The sequence below is a fragment of the Wyeomyia smithii genome, chromosome 3 (assembly GCF_029784165.1).
Source record: "Wyeomyia smithii strain HCP4-BCI-WySm-NY-G18 chromosome 3, ASM2978416v1, whole genome shotgun sequence".
NCBI lineage: Eukaryota > Metazoa > Arthropoda > Insecta > Diptera > Culicidae > Wyeomyia > Wyeomyia smithii.
Window position 1 is genome coordinate 100,511,277 of NC_073696.1, and position 11,617 is coordinate 100,522,893.

Sequence of the window (11,617 nt, forward strand, 5' to 3'; positions counted from 1 at the left end):
ACCAAATTTGGCATGTGGATGTTTTTAGAAGTAACAAATATGTCCATGTTGATTCGACACCATTCCCTCTTCTGTAAGGGAGGGGTCCAATACAAATGAAACACAAACTTCTGCACATCTCGAAAACTAACCAAGCAAATGGAACCAAATTTGGCATGTGGATGTTTTTAGGAGTAACAAATATGTTCATGTTGATTCGACACCCTTCCCTCCTCTGGAAGGGAGGGGTCCCATACAAATGAAACACAAATTTCTGCACATCTCGAGAACTAAATAGAACCAAATTTGGTGGGTAGGTGTTTTTAAGGGTAACATATATATCCATAATGGTTTGACACCCCTCCCTCTTCTACAAGGGAGGGGTCCCATACAAATGAAATACGAATTTCGCACAGCTCGAGAACCAATCAACCAAATACAATCAAATTTGGTATGTGAATGTTTTTAGAGGTATTAAGTATGTCCATAGTGGTTTGACTCCCCTCCCTCTTCTGTGAGGGAGGGGGTTCATAACAAATTAAACACAAATTTCTGCTTATCTCGAGAACTAACCAACTAAATGGAACCAAATTTGGCAGGTGATTGTTTTTAGGGGTAACAAATATAATGATTTGACACCCCTCTATCTTCTATAAGGGAGGGGTCCCATGCAAACGAAACTCAAATTTCGCACAGCTCGAGAACCAATCAAGCAAGTATAACCAAATTTAGCAGGTGAATGTTTTTAGGTGTAACAAACATGTCCATAATGTTTCGACACCCTTCCTTGCTCTGGCATGTCTCCAAATACCATTTCGAAATCCAAGATGGCGACTTTCCGTTTTTGAAAAATAGCGGCAAATGACCTTATACCACCCAACATGGGTATTTCCGGAATTGTTATGATGCACTGAAGCCACAAATCGACCTCAGACAACATTTCGAATTGAGCGGGGGCCTGGTGTAGTTGGTAACGTCTCCGCCAACCACGCTCGACGCCTGGGTTCGAATCCCACCGCCGACATAGGTGTCGATGGTTGTGAGGTGGCGTGATCCACTCACAACCAACCCAACTGGTCTAGATTCAATCCTAGCCGACACCGGGAGATTTTCTGAGGCGAAAAATCTCTGGGATCACGCCTTCCATCGCATGAGGAAATAAAGCCGTTGGCGCCGGTCCGTTAATAAACGGGTCGTGAGTTAGGGTCCTGGGTGTGGAATCGCCTACCTGGGCGTCGGTGATTGGCCACAACAGTGGCGGAACTAGACCGACGGAAAATAAGCGAGAATAAAAAAAAAAAAAAAACATTTCGAATTGTAAGATGGCGACTTCCGGTGTCTGGAAAACAGCCGAAAATGACCAAATACAACCCAATATGAGTGTTTCTTCAACCAGAATGACGCTCAGAGGCCAAAAATTGTCTCCTAATGCCAATGTGAAATCCAAGATGGCGACCTGCAGTTTATGAAAATCAGCGGCAAATGACCAAATACCACCCAATATGCGTATTTCCGGAATTGTTATGATGCACTGAAGCCACAAATCGACCTATCAACCTCAGACAACATTTTGAATTGTAAGAAAGCGACTTCCGGTTTCTGAGAAACAGCGGCAAATGACCAAATACCACCCAATATGGGTTTTTCCGGGATTGTTATGATGCACTGAAGCCACAAATCGAACTCAGACAATATTTTGAATTGTAAGATGGCGACTTCCGGTGTCTAGAAACAGCCTAAAGTACCACCCAATATGAGTATCTCTGGAACGAGAATGAAGCTGAAAATTGACCTCAGACACCATTATGAATTGTAAGACGGCAACTTCCGGTTTCTAAAAAACAGCCAGAAATGGCCGATTTCCATACAAAATGAGTATCTTCGGAACCAGAATGATACACAGGAGCTAGCATCGACCACAGACACCATTTTGAATTCGAAGATGGTGACATCCGGTTTCTGGAGAACAGCCGAAAAATGACCAGATAACACCCAATATGGGTGTTTCTTAAACCAGAATGGCGCTCAGGAGCCAGAAATTGTTTCCAAGTGCCTTTTTAAATCCAAGATGGTGACTTATGGTTCCGGATCACCGGATCCAGAATGATGCAAGGAGCTATAAATTGACCTTAGACAACAGTTTGAATTGAAAAATGGCAACTTCTGGAAAACAGCCGCAAATAACCGAATACTACTACATATGGATAAGTCCGTAATCGAAATGATGTAAAGAAGCCAAGCATTGACCCTGGACACCATTTTGAATTAGAAGATGACCACTTTCAGTTTCTGGAAAACAACGAAAAGAACTTAAATGCACTCAATATATATCCGGAATAGAGGTCATGTACAAAAGCCAAAAGTTGAGGATTTGCCATTCCGATAAAACCAATTATTTTTAAACAATATAATCTAATCGCAAGGAATCAATAAATTTGAAATGTTTAAAATTATTAAAATAAACACTAAAATAGGCGGGACGAAGTTTGCCGGGTCAGCTAGTATGGCATATTTTTGTACACCAAATCTAATATTTTGCACAAAGTTGTATTAAAAATTGTAACAAGCACTTCTTCACACGAGTGTATAGACGATAATGGTCGCCATAAAAAAATTCGCGCCCAGTTGGTAAGTTTTACGTGATGTATGTTGAAATTTGAAACACATCGATGTTAGAAATGCGACAGCTCGTGTAAAATTAGGTGACCCATTTATTAGTTTTTAGGCACTTTAGTAAAGTTAAGTGAAATAAATTTGAAAGTTCAGTGCTGGGTGCAGGACTTTAATGTTTATGTGTGTGATGACGAAAACTTATGTGTGATGAAGCACGTTTGTTTTCTTTATGATAGATTACAAATTCCTTCCCCCTAATATTAGGAGTTTTTTACTGTGCGAGCTTTGATTTAAAGGATTCTAAAGTTCATTACGGACTCCACATCCTGAACATTGAAAGAAAATGCTATTCATTATTAAAATCCTTGTAACTCGTAACTCAATTTTAACTACTATTTTGTTTTGGAACCATAGCGTAGTTGAAATAATCAGTAAATGAAAAAATACATTTGTTATTGCATCTGCATCACAATTCACAATTCGTAAATCAAATATGTCAGCATAAAACTGTTTACTCCCAAGTGTGGCAAAACAATTCATCACATTCGCTGACCTTGACTTCAAAAAGTCAAAAGTATAATTCAAAAGGCAATTTTCTCCCGCACCTTTACAAACTGCTTCATTCCCAGGAAACCGAAAGAATACGTTTACATTAGTCAATTTCAGAAACTGAGCATATTTACCTGAACTGATGTCAGAAGGTTACACGGAACCATAACTTCTAGCATGCACTATCCTTTTCAGTACGAGCTCAAATTATACATCGCACAGTTCAACATCATGCGTCTATCGTGGCTGCACTTTAAAAAAAAACCTAATATTTACAGCCTAATCGTAAAAGTTGGTGGCACAACTTGATTTCCGCATCCAATCCATATATAAAGCTTCAATTTCCGACTCTTGTTATTTTAGCACGTGATTCACGTTATAAGCTGGTGTTATTACCTTGATCAAACACCACTTTTTACAATGCTTAAAACAACTGTCCAACAGTCATCCGGAACAAGCACTAACTATTTCCTGAGGTGATTTAACCTCACTCTTCGCCTGCTTGGCCTCGAGTGACGCTGATTCGGAAATAAATGTTCCGTAATGAATTTTTGAACAAGTTATTTCCAATTACAAGTGTGCTTCAAACTTTCATTGCAGGATGTCCGTTGACGCAAACAGGAGTTATGGAAAAGCACAAGTGCACATGGTCGGTAGAGAACTGCGACTGAACCCAGTGGACGGGTCTCAGCAGACTTTTCCCGCTTACTCGTTTATACCCGAAGGATCTTGCGCTACATAGCGGTGAATCTATGTAAACCTGCCAGGCTATAGCATAGCTTTTTCACTTTGGTCGACAAACGAAATCATTCAGTCAGCGTGGTCAGTACTGTTGCATCGGCACGCACGCAACACGCGATCCTGTTTTCGTCCTGTTCTGCTGTTAGACTAGGTAGATATGCGAGTAAATGATGCACTTTTTCAAAATAAGCAACGCTGCTAGGTCGAGTTACCGCGTAGTATTGTATATTTGTCGTTTACATTGGGTAGCTAATGACAGTTTGAAGATGGAAGGAGATGCTTTGAGCTTCGTAACAAGACACAGTTAAATAACTTCCATCGGATGTGATATATTGGTACTAATTCACTAGCTTAATAATTATTACCGAGCAAGGTGGAAAGGTACAACCCTTTTATTAATTATGTCTACTAACAATCATTATCCTACTACAATGGAAGATGAAAAAAATATGAATTTTCATTAACGTATAACATTTTCTTTCAAAAAATATACAAAAAATAAAATAGTTTATTTTGTGTTTATCTTCCATACGCAAGACTCATATCATGATTATGGCCATGCACGGTAATACTCAAATTTGACCTATTTTTACTATTAGGTGACTAATGGCTGCGAAGAAGAAGCTATATAACCCAACCAGGCATGAAAGAAAACACTTTTAATATTAATCTGATCGATTCAATATTCGGTTAATACTTTGAAAGTATGCATTTTTTATAGGGGGATTTGTTAGTAGCTTAAGTATTTAAGATAAATATTAGTGAATGTGAGTATGTGTGTCCAATCACAAATGGTGACTTCTCAACACTGTTAGTAATTTGTAATTTTAATTGTTAGGATTTGTTTGCTTTCGCAATTAGGACTTATCATTCGTAGGGATTTAAACCTACTTGTCAAGAAAGGAAAGTAAACTTACAACTAACTTAAATGCTAACTTATTGGCTATAAAGAGAGCTTATCGTAGCAATTGCGGATTGCAACGATTTTTGTCGAAAATTGTTAATAGTTTTATTTGACATAGCTTCTAATGGTTCAACACCAGTAAGTCTATGTAATTCGAGTGTACCAAACCAAGGAGGACGCTTCAAAATCATTTTCAGAATTTCATTCTGAGTCCTTTGGAGCGTTGTCTTCCTTGTTGAACAGCAATTTGACCAGATCGGTACAGCATAAAGCATTGCTGGTCTAAAAATTTGTTTGTAAATCAAAAGTTTGTTCTTTAAACAAAGTTTAGAATTCCTGTATATCCTCTCATATAAACATCTCGTATATTTTGAAAGTATGCATGTTAAATACTATTACCAAATGCTAAATTAACTTAGTTGATTTCTTTCATCATGAAAATTTCTGTATTAAAATTTTCTCCAGAATTCATAAAATTGAGAAAATCAGTTTTATTATAGAAAGATAGTATACAAAAAGGCTCATGCACCATAATTTTTTTCAAAGAAGTTAGATTAAGCAAATCGTATATTTTTAAAATTTAAGATCACTATTTTTTTTTTACTTTCTTCTTATGTAGTCTATACAAAAAATTAAAGCTTTTTTCAATTTTCTCGAAACTGTTTGGGCATGCCTACATATGTGCGCATATTGTTTCAGATGCTTTTTAGTCGGTAAAAACCACTTCAATAACAAAATGTCGGTACCAGTATCGTCTTGGGTTTTGTACTTGTATTGGCAAAAGATTTAAAAAAACTGTTGAATCTACTGGTTAAGGCTTACACTTTTGCGTTCATTGTTGGACTGAAGGAATGATAGATTTTATGATCAATGAAATCTAAAAACATTTGGGAATCGATTAAGCCAACTAACAATCATTGGTAATAATTCTAATTCCGCCAACTCTATCTGTCGATTTGGGTTCTTTTAGAGTTTGCGTAATTCTCTCCGCGTGAAGCGGTCCGTTAGTCAACGGGTCATCAACTGTAGTCCACATTTCAGGGCGTAATGGTAAATTTGAAATAAAAAAAAGTTAATAATCCGCGTCCAATGTGAACAGTTTTTATGATTAATCTGTCTAAAATCAAAAGTGCTGATAATGAAATTTTTTATAGTCACCTAATGAAATGGTAATCCCCTAACCCTAAAAATATATTCATATTTTGGTGTGCGTAAAAAAATAATCATGCGTCAAATTGACTCCCTACTTTTAAGTAATTGAAAATGCATGCTTTACTTTATAAATCATCGATGCATAGTCATTACAGTGTAAACAAACCGATAAATAAAAAAAAAATTGAGATTTTAATATTTTTTATTGATTATAAGGAAAAAACAAGAAAAACAAAACAAAAAAACCGACGCACTGTTAGAAAAAAATGGGCGATATTGTTGAAAGCAAGGTGATTTTGCAGACGCAAAGAATGGATGTTTTTCGGATGGTGATAGAGAAAAAAACTAAGACAAATAAATGAGTGTGATGAATTTCCCATAGAAGATAATTATATTAGCTTTTTTGCAAAAAATTTTACGCCCTTGCGAGCGGCCTTTCCACAAAGTGCCGCACGATGTCCGTTTATGACGCGGCGGGGTACCATTCTTTGAACAGGCCTGGAACATGCCGAACTCCAACGCAAGCGATCGGGCGACATTCTTGCCGTAGATTAATGAACAGCCTAAGTAGAGCTGTTCATTAACCTACGGCAAGAATCTCGTCCGATCGCTCGCGTTGGCGTCACTGTTTCGCGTTGGCGTTAAAGGCCTCACTGTTTCGCCATCACGATTATAGTTCGACTGATAGAGCGGTCGATTTTTTTTGCTGCCTCATGGATTATTATGATTGATGCTGCATTGCTGCATAAGTATTTGCGTCAGTGCGTGTGAAGGTAAACCCATGAAAAATAGGCAACTTTTGTCCATTTTTCTTAATGCAAACGTTAACAATAGCATCTGCACATTAAATTTCTTTTACCGAACTCAGCCAATTTTTTACTAACTCACTCACTTATTTTTGCTGAAAACCAGCGAAATTTCGCTGGATTTTGCCGTGCTGTAACCAGCAATTCATCCAGCGAAGTAAATTTTGTTGTTTATCCAGAAAAGCCAAATTTCATCACACTGACAGCACTTAACTTAACTGTAACTTCCTTGGGCTTGGTGGTTGAGCTCCTATCTCGGGTTCTTATAGCTTTACGGAATTCTAAGATTGGACCAAAAAGCTATTGTAGGAGAGTTTTGACAGCTAAGGGCGCGTGCTGCCGGGTGGGAGCTAAGGGAGATGATGAGAGTCAGATACCCTATGTTGTAGTCTTTTCTACTCTGATCTCGGCAATCTCCTATGTGAGAAAATTTCTTGGCAATATCAATTAACAATAGTTCTAAAGAATTTTTCTCACACGTGGACCAGACCACTTAGTGCAAGCTCTTTTCTTGTGTATATCCATAAATGCATTACAGTTCCACATGATATTTTGTCACTTATAAGATAAGCTAACGAAACCTTTCAATGTCACAAGTATTTTATTTCCATGTTACGAATAAACACAAAAAAGATGCGAAGATTGTAGCATCTATTAATATAAAGAAAAACAGAATGTTCTAATCGAAATAAATATGAGCAGATTACAATTAAACTCATATTCTGTCATGTATGTTCAATTAAAAAGAATTAATACTTTTACTTGTTTTTCTGGCGGTGTTACTCCTGCATTTATGAGTGGACTGCATTTAAAAGTGAAATGAAATTCTTCACTTTTTACTGTTAGTTCTTATATGTGCTAATCTGCAAAGTTGTTTCTTTACCGACAACATCGTTCATATTTTTTTTTCTCTTTCTCTTTTTTCATGATAATTTTCACGATTTTATTCCGAGTTTCATAATGAAACTTTGGGTTTAGATATCTAGATATGTGTTAAATTCACCAACACAATGAAATTTGATTAAGGCATTACAGTTCTCCGTGTTTAAAGCTAAGTACATATTATATAGTCGGTATGTTTGTTTTTGTTTATTGATTAGAATTTGTTGTTGATATTTTATTGTTGTATTTATTTTTATTATTGTTATTATGATAATTATTACTCTTTTTATTATTGTTTACATCATTATTTTATTATCATTATTATTTTTCAGCATAGTAAAGTCAATAAACAAACAGGTGCATACACACATTCACACACATACTTATTAACCTTGTCTTTCCAAAATTCACAGGAATGGTTTAAACACTATACACTAAAGTCGCATTGAAGTCGCGTGAAAAAACCGTGTAAATTCCGGAATCCGCATAAAAAAACCGCGTGAATTCCGGAATGCGCGTAGAAAAACCGCGTAAATTCCGAAATCTGCGTGAAAAAACAGCGTTAATTCTGCAATCCGATTGAATCCGCGTAAAAAAAACGTGTAAATTCCGAAATCCGCGTAAAAACCGCGTAAAAAGCGACCTTAGTGTAATCTATTTTTTTTTTCAAGTTTGAGCTCTCGTGTTGACCAGTGTAATTCTTTCAGCAATAGAATTCTCCAGGCGCGTTTGTATTCATGCGATGTATTCGATTTTTCTTTGTTAGCTGTAAGATTTTTTTGTCACCTGTGAGAACTGTCATCTGAAAGAGAGGATAAAAAAACTACCGAGTTTGATTCCCACTCTCACAAATTTCAATACACAGTGTAAAGCGTGAGCGTCATTCGTTGTTTTGCTTTCGTCTTGATTAGACGCAAATTGTTTATCTCCGTTTGATTTGACGAGTTATCGTACGGGTGTTTTTTTTTTTTGTCGGTCAGTTCTTGTGCTGCGCGATAACAATAGCCTGCAGTTTATCGGCAGAAACATCTTCTGCACACTGGTAGGGGCAGGCTACCCCGCCAGTGATCTGATACGCAGCTGATACATCAGCAAGAATAATTCGCCCGCACCGCTGTTACCCCGCTAGCAGCACGGACCAACATACGATCGAGCGAGTGGAAGTCAACTACAAGTGGCATCTACAAGGTCGAGTGTAAGATACGGCCACTGTGTCACAACACGAAGCTGGATCGTCATTGTTTGTTCTGCGGAGACACTCGATTAATCCAACTATCAGCCGTGAGGTCGTGACTTAGACGTTCGGTGAAGTATTCACTTTAGAATTTTTATCATTATTATTAATATTATTATGATTATTGTTATTATTATAATTATTATAATTATTATTGTTATTGTTATTATTATTGTTATAATTATTATTATTATTATTACTATTATTACTATTGTTATTAGTATTAGTATTACTGTCTTTTTTTTTTTGATCCATTGTAGTTTGAAAAATTGTTTTTAAAATTTAATATCAACTACTTGATCCCCCCCCCCCACATTCGAATATTTATCGTTTGTGTGCGGTAGAGCGTAACGCTCCCGCAAAATGGACGACATGCAGGTGCAACTATTCCTGGATGTGGAAACAAATGGGGAAAGATTGAGATCTCCCCCATCAATTCCCCTCTACCTTCCCCGCTACCTAGCCCCGTACCAAGGGTACCGGCAACACGGGTGAAAGCTTACCCAGATGCTTCGAAAGGTCCGTTCGTAGTTTTCTTTAGACTCATAAAGAAGCCTCTTAACATAAAACAAATAGGCAAGGACCTGGCAAAACAGTTTTCGGACGTAACCGAAATTACAAAGGTTAGACCGAACAAACTGCGAGTTGTCGTGAGTAGCTTGAAGCAAGCAAACGCAATTGCTAGCTACGAGCTCTTCACGAGAAAGTACCGCGTGTACATCCCTGCCAAGGACGTGGAGATCGACGGTGTGGTTACCGAAGGAAGCCTCACGGTCGATGACATTTTGCGTCACGGGGTTGGCTGCTTCAAGAACCTCCTGATTCAAGAAGTAAAGATACTGGATGTCAAGCAATTGCATTCAGTATCCATCGAAGAAGGGAAGAAGAAATTCCTCCCTTCGGACTCCTTCCGTGTAACATTCGCCGGATCCGCACTGCCGAACTACATCTTTTTGGACAGGGTTCGTCTGCCTGTACGCCTGTTCGTACCGCGGGTCATGCATTGCCAAAACTGCAAGCAGTTAGGTCATACAGCCACCTACTGCTGCAACAAGGCACGCTGCCGCAAGTGCGGAGGCAATCATGCTGAGACCGCTTGCAGTGAGGATACTGAAAAGTGTCTTTACTGCGAGGGAACTCGGCATGACCTTTCGGCGTGTCCCGCGTACAAACAGCGCGAGGAAAAAATTAAGCGTTCCCTTAAGGAACGATCAAAGCGCTCTTTTGCAGAAATGCTTAAGAGGGCTGAGCCACCCTCGACAGGAAACATCTTTTCCTTTTTGCCAACCGATGAGGGTACATCTGACGACCCCGTCGAAGGGTGTTCTTATGCCTTGCCAGAGGGATCTAGGAAGAGGAGAATGCTCAACTCTCCTAATCTTTCTCGCAAAGGTCGTAAGATAACCCCTAGCGGAATGACCAATAAGACAACACAAAAAGGAAGCGGTGAAGAAAAACCGAAGCAAGTACCCCCCGGTTTTAATTTACAATCAAACCATGAGTACCCACCGCTTCCTGGGGCACCAAAAACCCCTCGTGCACCCATTTCTCGATCAGAAGACATAAAAGAAACAGGGTTCATAAAATTCTCTGATATTGTGGACTGGATATTCAAAACATTCAACATACCAGATCCCCTTCAAAATATTCTTGCCCTTCTCCCTACAGTGAAAACCTATTTGAAGCAACTCACAGCAACTTGGCCCCTCATTTCAGCTATCGTATCTTTCGATGACTAATACGTCGAAAGAGGTTAGGAATTTTGTTTTGATTTAGGGATCAAAAAGTGCTATCCTTTTTTCAGAATCGACCTCCCCTCGATCTCGAATATTGAAGTTGTTGCCATTCAAACGAATATAAATGGAAAAGACCTTTGCCTTGTTTCATTATATATTCCCCCATCCGCGCGGATTGAACAGACGCAACTCCTTGATATAGCAGAATTGCTTCCCGCTCTTTTTTTGATTTTGGGAGATTTTAACTCTCACTGTTCGCTATGGGGGTCGCTGTACGACGACAACCGATCTTCTTTAATCTGTAACTTGATCGACGACTTCAATATGACAGTTTTGAATACTGGGGAAGCGACACGTGTACCTAATCCTCCAGCACGTGAAAGTGTGCTTGACCTATCCCTCTGCTCGACATCACTAGCGTTAGATTGCCAGTGAAAAGTAATCAACGATCCCCACGGTAGTGATCATCTTCCAATCGTTATATCAATTGCTAATGGTTCAACTCCCCCGAACCCAATCAATATTTCCTACGACCTTACACGTAATATTGATTGGAAGTGTTATGAGTCTATTATAGCGCAATCTGTCGAGACTCACGAGGAACTTCCTCCGGAGGAAGAATACGCGTTCTTAGCTGGCTTGATAATCGACGCCGCGACTCAAGCTCAGACGAAACCGATACCCGGGGTAACGATTAGGCAGCGCCCTCCCAACAAATGGTGGGACAATGAGTGCTCTGAGCTGTACCATGTGCCGCGAAGGTCCGCGGCGTATAAGGACTACCGGGAGTACGGCACTATCAACCTGCTTCGAAAGTACGAGGCACTGGGCAGGCAGATGAAGAGCTTAGTAAAGGCGGAAAAACGCGGGTACTGGCGGCGGTTCGTAAACGCGTTGTCGAGGGAAACAGCGATGAGCACTTTTTCGGATACCGCCAGGCGCATGCGGAACCGTGACGTTTCGAATGATAGTGAGGAGTATTCAGATCGCTGGATACTCGATTTTGCCAAAAAGGTCTGTC

General features: G+C 39.1%; 1 protein-coding gene across 8 annotated transcripts in view; it reads right to left on the bottom strand.

Moving 5' to 3' along the window:
- Window positions 1-3,808, bottom strand: part of LOC129729856 (uncharacterized) — a 70,535-nt gene extending 66,727 nt beyond the window's left edge. For all 8 annotated transcript variants that reach the window (XR_008728749.1, XM_055688708.1, XM_055688705.1 and 5 more), the window contains exon 1: window positions 3,276-3,808. The gene's annotated coding sequence lies outside the window, so the exon portion shown is untranslated. The remainder of the gene's footprint in view (window positions 1-3,275) is intronic.
- Between the last annotated feature and the right edge of the window lie 7,809 nt (window positions 3,809-11,617).